The 6,353-nt window shown below is 38.2% G+C and overlaps 1 non-coding gene across 1 annotated transcript; it reads right to left on the reverse strand.

Moving 5' to 3' along the window:
* Positions 1–5,285: 5,285 nt before the first annotated feature.
* On the reverse strand, positions 5,286–5,392 carry LOC141662984 (small nucleolar RNA R71). The gene has a single exon (XR_012551079.1). It is a non-coding gene; the product is annotated as a small nucleolar RNA R71 (small nucleolar RNA).
* Between the last annotated feature and the right edge of the window lie 961 nt (positions 5,393–6,353).

Consider the following 6,353-nt stretch of genomic DNA (forward strand, 5'->3'; position numbering starts at 1 on the left):
TTTGATGAATTTCAATTTAAGCACAAATTACATGTAAATAAAACAAATCAGTAAACACTGATCATAAAGTCTGATGCATGAGAAGAAAAACTAAGCAGATTTGGAGAAAGAACCTGAAACCATTCCAACTTCATTTACCAGTCTTGTAAAGGTAGCATCACATAATGGCTTTATGAAGATATCTGCTAGTTGTTAATCTGTTGGAACAAAATGTAATTCCACTGTACCTTCCATCACATTTTCCCTTATAAAATAGTACCTAATGCTGATGTGCTTTGTCATTGAGTGTTGAACTGGATTACCTCTCATAACAATAACACTTTGATTATCAAATTAAATAAGGATTTTAGAAAATTCTAACCCATAATCCAGTAACTGATTCTTCATCCAAAGAATCTGTGCACAGCAGCTTTCTGCAACAATATATTCTGCTTCTGCAGTTGATGTGGAAATTGACTTCTGTTTCTTGCTAAACCAAGAAACCAATCCGCCTCCAAGAAATTGGCAGCTTCCACTAGTGCTTTTCCTGTCTATTTTCCATCCTGCAAAATCTGCATCTGAGTAACCAATTAGCTTAAAATCTGATTCTCTAGGATACCACAATCCTAGATCTGCTGTACCCTTGAGGTACTTGAGAATTCTTTTCACAGCTATTAAGTGAGGTTCTCTTGGATCAGCCTGAAATCTTGCACAAAGACAGGTAGCATACATGATATCAGGTCTACTTGCAGTTAAATAGAGTAAAGAGCCAATCATACCTCTGTAGTTAGTAATATCTACAGATAAACCAGTATCTTTATCTAACTTGGTTATAGTGGCCATTAGAGTAGATGCAGTTGAACAATCTTGCATTCCAAATTTCTTCAGTAAATTTCTGGTGTACTTGGATTCACAGATAAAAGTAACTTCTTCATTTTGCTTGACTTGAAGTCCCAGAAAATAGCTAAGTTCTCCCATCATACTTATTTGATATCTTGACTGCATTAGTTTTTCAAATCATTCACAGAGTTTGGCATTTGTAGAACCAAATATGATATCATCAACATATATCTGTACCGAAAGTAGGTCCTTTCTATGGTTGAGGTAGAACATTGTTTTATCAATTGTACCTCTGTAAAATCCACTTTCCAGAAGGAATTGAGCTAAAGTCTCATACCATGCTCTAGGAGCTTGCTTAAGGCCATAAACTACTTTGTCAAGCCTGTAGACATAATTTGGAAATTTTGAATCTATAAAGCCTGGAGGTTGTTCAAAATAGACCTCTTCTTCTAATTCTCCATTAAGAAAAGCACTTTTCACATCTATTTGAAAGACTTTAAACTTTTTGTGAGCAGCATAAGCCAAAAAATTTCTATAGCTTCCAATCTAGCAACTTGTACATATGTTTCATCATAATCAATATCCTCATGTTGAGAGTAGCATTTAGCAACCAGGCTTGCTTTATTCCTTGTAATTATGCCATCACTGTCATTTTTATTTTTGAACACCCATTTTATGCCAACAATGGATCTGTTCTTTGGTCTTGGCACTAGGGTCCAGACTTTATTTCTTTCAAATTCATTTAACTCTTCTTGCATTGCTTGCACCCAATCAGCATCTTGAAGAGCTTCTTCCACTTTCTTTGGTTCAGTCTGAGATAGAAAAGAATGATAGAGACATTCATTTGATATTGCAATTCTAGTTCTTACACCTGCTTCAGGATCTCCAATTATTTAGTCAGGTGTATGTGATTTGGTCCTCTTCCTTGTAGATTGAAGTTGACTTCTAGAACTGGATCCTCCCCCATGATCCATGCTGTCTCCATCAGTATTTTCTGATGCTCCCCCTATAGTTATGCTCTCCGAGACTTCAGTATTTGACTTGGATCCTTCAGGATTTGAAGTATCAGAGTTTCCAGAATTATCAAAATTTGGCTCATCAGAACTAGATGAATCAAAACTTGAAGAGCCAGTGACAGGTTCTGATGCTTCTTGAGAGTCTTGAGATGTGGTAGGATTTTCAGCTTGCTCCCCCTGGACAGGTGCATTTTCCTTTGAAGTTGTTACCACAATTTCAATGACATCAGGACTTAACCCGTCAGAACTTACAATATCAGATTTTAAGTCATCAGAATTTGCAGAATCAGAATTTAAGACTTCATTTTCAAATCTCAGCTGATCATGATCATTAAAATCTTCAAGTCCAGTAATCTTCTTATCATCAAATGATACATTGATAGATTTCATGACAACCCTTGCTTTTAAATTAAAGACTTTGAAGGCTTTTGTGGAAAGTGGATATCCAACAAAAATTCCTTCATCAGCTTTTAGATCAATTTTTGACAGGTGTTCAGGATGAGTCTTGAGAACAAACACTTGCAACCAAATACATGAAAGTATTTCAGATTTGGCTTCTTTTTCTTCACCATCTCATATGGTGCTTTTCCATGCTTGTTTATGAGTGTAGCATTTTGTGTAAAACAAGCAGTCTGCACAGCTTCAGCCCAAAAGTAGGTTGGCAACTTTGCTTCATCAAGCATAGTTCATGCAGCTTCAATGAGAGTCCTGTTCTTTCTTTCTACAACTCCATTTTGCTGTGGAGTTCCAGGTACAGAAAATTCCTGTTCGATTCCATGCTCTTTACAGAACTCTTCCATGATTGAATTCTTAAACTCAGTGCCATTATCACTTCTTATAATTTTAACAGAATCTTTGACCAACTTATCCAGCTGTCTGGCATGATCAGTTAGAGTAGATGCAGTTTCATTCTTCTTGTGCAAGAAGTACACCCAAGTGTACCTTGTAAACTCATCCACTATAACCATAACATATTTCTTCTTTGCAATAGACATGACATTGACTGTACCAAATAGATCAACATGCAGTAGGTGATAAGGCTCAAGAATTGATGACTCAGTTTTGCTCTTGAAAGAAGATTTTCTTTGTTTTGCCTTTTGACATGAATCACAAAGGCCATCAGGAGCAAATACTGATTTTGGTAGTTCTCTCACAAGATCTTTCTTTACAAGCTTATTTATGTTGTTGAAATTTAAATGAGAGAGTCTTTTGTGCCAATTCCATCTTTCTTCAATTGATGCTCTACTCAACAGATAGATTGCAGAACTATCAGTACTTGTTGAAAGTCTGGCTTCATAAATGTTACCATGCCTGTAACCTTTCAGAACCACTTTGCCTATAGTATTGCTTACAGCTTCACAGTGTTCTTCAAAGAAATCCACATGATAACCTCTGTCACAGATTTGACTCACTCATAAGTGGCAATTTATACCACCCAAAACACCTTATAATGGCTTAAATTGATGTCTTGAAATCAAGTATTTTGTGTATTTGATTCGTTTTTCGAGTGTTTGTGCATTTCAGGGTACTAATTGCATTTCTGGAGAGATTTTATCAAGAATAAGCCTTGGCATGTGTCCGTGGGAAGAAAGGAGCAGAATGCAGCAAAGATCGGGAGCAAAAACAGAGCATTTTCCAGAAGGGGTCTGAGCGTCCGCTCAGCTCGACGGAATTTTAGAATAATTATTTTAGACTCCTGGTTCTGTTTAACTTCCAAATTATGAGTTAGCTGGATTTTATGGGACTCCTATATAAGTAGTTAGAGACGTTTCACAAAGGTTGGATCGTAGTATTAATCGAGGAGCAAGGAGATAAGGAAGAAGACCGTTTTAGAACACCGCAACGAAGAGGAAGCATATTTTTTTGTGATTCTTATTTTTGTTGTAACGTTGGATGTTAGTTTTCTTTACTTTGAACCTATTTACTCTTGTGACGTACTCTGGTTTAATATAAGTAGTTTTAGTTATTATTCTCGTGTGTTATTATCATGTTTTCATATGAACCCATGATGACGATGAGTGCTATCATGGGCTAATCGTGATCATGGGGTCGTAACGGATTTACTATAGAATTCTTTAGTTAGTGTTTAATACCTTAGTGTGTGATGATTGTATGATATCTAATATTGGTTGTGCTTATTCGTCTTATGTGCGTCGCGAACATATAAGATAGGGTGTTAATCTCTTGTGAAGCGACGGTGGATCTTGAGGTTTAGAACTTGTCATGCTAGCATAGGTTCATGTATGTGTATGCATGATTAATGGGTAACTCTAACCGTTTTACTTGCACTGTGTAATCATAAGGAATAACTTGTGCTTAAATCATTGTGTTGTCAAATTCTGTAGACATATAGGGTCTCAACATAATTGATGCCTATTCAACTTCTATCTTAATTGTGGATGCTTGGTAGAATGGTATTAGTACAATGAAAGTTGGCTTTTATCAGTTTCGTGTTGTTCGCTTAATATCATCACTGTTGCATGCTAAGGGTAATAACAATGACTATTGAAGGAAGTAGTAATGAAGTTGTGATCTCATGTGTGTTTTAATATTGTTAATTCAAGTGTCAATTAAGTGTTTAATTCTTGTAGTTAATTATAGTTAATAATTAGTTAATCAATTCTAAGTGTTATTGTCTTAACATTGAGAAGTAATTATACATTGGTGAGTGAGTGTCAATTGAACATAATTAGTCTGAGTCTCTGTGGGAATGAACTAGAAAGTATTCTATATAACTTGCGAACGTGTATACTTGCGTGTATTATTAGCGCGTGTTTCCTCCCTAACAAGTTTTTGGCGCCGCTACCGGGGACTCAGCGTATTTGTTTAGTTTATGTACTTACCATCAGTGGTCATTAGGACTCAGTGATTAAGACGTGTTACTTATTGTTTCCGGTTGTGTTTCAGGTACTTTAGCGAGCGTTTATGCAAACACATTCTCGTACTCACAAGAGGACTTTAGATACGGCTGAGGAGACAGGCGAAGTTCTTGATATTCCGGAGAAGATAGATTTTGAAGATTCGGATTCAGGAAGTGAGCAGAAAGAGCTAGTAATAATGGGTGATCATATAGTTCCGGCAGATCCAGCTCTTATGGACTTTTCTCGGCCTAAAATTGATGATATTCAGTCAAGCATCATGCACCCGGCTATTGAGGCCAATAACTTTGAAATCAAGCCGGGCACTATTCAGATGGTGCAGAATTCTGTTTCTTTCGGAGGTGCTGCGACTGAAGACCCTAACATGCACATAAGGAATTTTGTCGAGATCTGTAGTACTTTCAAATATAATGGTGTGACTGATGAGGCTATCAAGTTGAGGCTTTTCCCATTCTCACTGAGGGATAAAGCTAAGGACTGGTTACATTCTGAACCAGCTGGGTCCATCACTACTTGGCAAGATCTTGCACAAAAGTTCCTGGTAAAGTTCTATCCAATGGCGAAGCCTGCGGCTATGAGGAGTGCTCTTACTCAGTTTGGGCAGCAGCCTACAGAATCCATGTGCGAAGCTTGGGAGCGTTACAAGGAGATGTTGAGAAAGTGTCCACATTATGGTATGCCTAATTGCGGGCCCAATCTCGGCCCATACTCGATGCAGCAGCTGGAGGCACCTTGTGGGCCAAAAGCTATACTGAGGCTTATAATATGATTGAGACTATGGCTGCAAATGAGCATCAAAACCCAACTCAAAGGATGATGCCTGGGAAGGTAGCAGGTATTCTGGAAGTTGAGGAAGCTACAGCTATTGCAGCGCAGCTCCAAGCGCTGTCTATGAAGGTTGATTCTTTAGCCACCTATGGAGTTAATCAGATAGCTATGGTCTGTGAGCTTTATGCAGGTTCTCAAGCTACGGATCAGTGTTCTCTTATTAATGAATCTGTTCAGTATGTGAACAATTATCAGCGACCGCAGCAGCCTGTGCCAGCTACTTATCATCCTAACAACAGAAATTATCCAAATTTTAGCTGGAGTAATAATCAGAATGCTATTCAGCAACCATATCAGCAAGGCGTAAGTAAAAAGTTTAATCCACCTGGATTCCAGTAACCACAGCAGTATGCTCAAAGACAATCATATCGTCAACAAGGAGGTGCAGCTCCACCCTCTAGTGCTGATTTTGAGGAACTTAAGTTGTGCAAAAGTCAGGCGGTTTCTATCAAGACCTTGGAAAATCAAATCGGTCAAATAGCCAATGCAGTGCTCAATCGTTAACCTGGCACACTTCCCAGTGATACTGAAGTGCCAGGCAGGAAGGAAGCTAAAGGGCAAGTCAAGGCTATTACCTTAAGGTCTGGAAAAGTTTTTGATGCTGGAAAAGCAAAAGAAGGAGAAGCTGAAGTCGGTGATGCAGAAGCTAAGCAAGGGGAGAAAGCGGCGGAACCAAGGAAGACTACTGTTGAACACACTCTGCCTAAGGGTAATACAGGGGAGAAGCAGCTCTATCCTCCGCCACCTTTCCCTAAGAGATTGCAACAACTGGATAAGCAGTTTGGTAAGTTTCTGGAAGTGTTCAAGAAAC

The sequence above is a fragment of the Apium graveolens genome, chromosome 5, assembly GCF_009905375.1.
Source record: "Apium graveolens cultivar Ventura chromosome 5, ASM990537v1, whole genome shotgun sequence".
Classification (NCBI taxonomy): Eukaryota; Viridiplantae; Streptophyta; class Magnoliopsida; order Apiales; family Apiaceae; genus Apium; species Apium graveolens.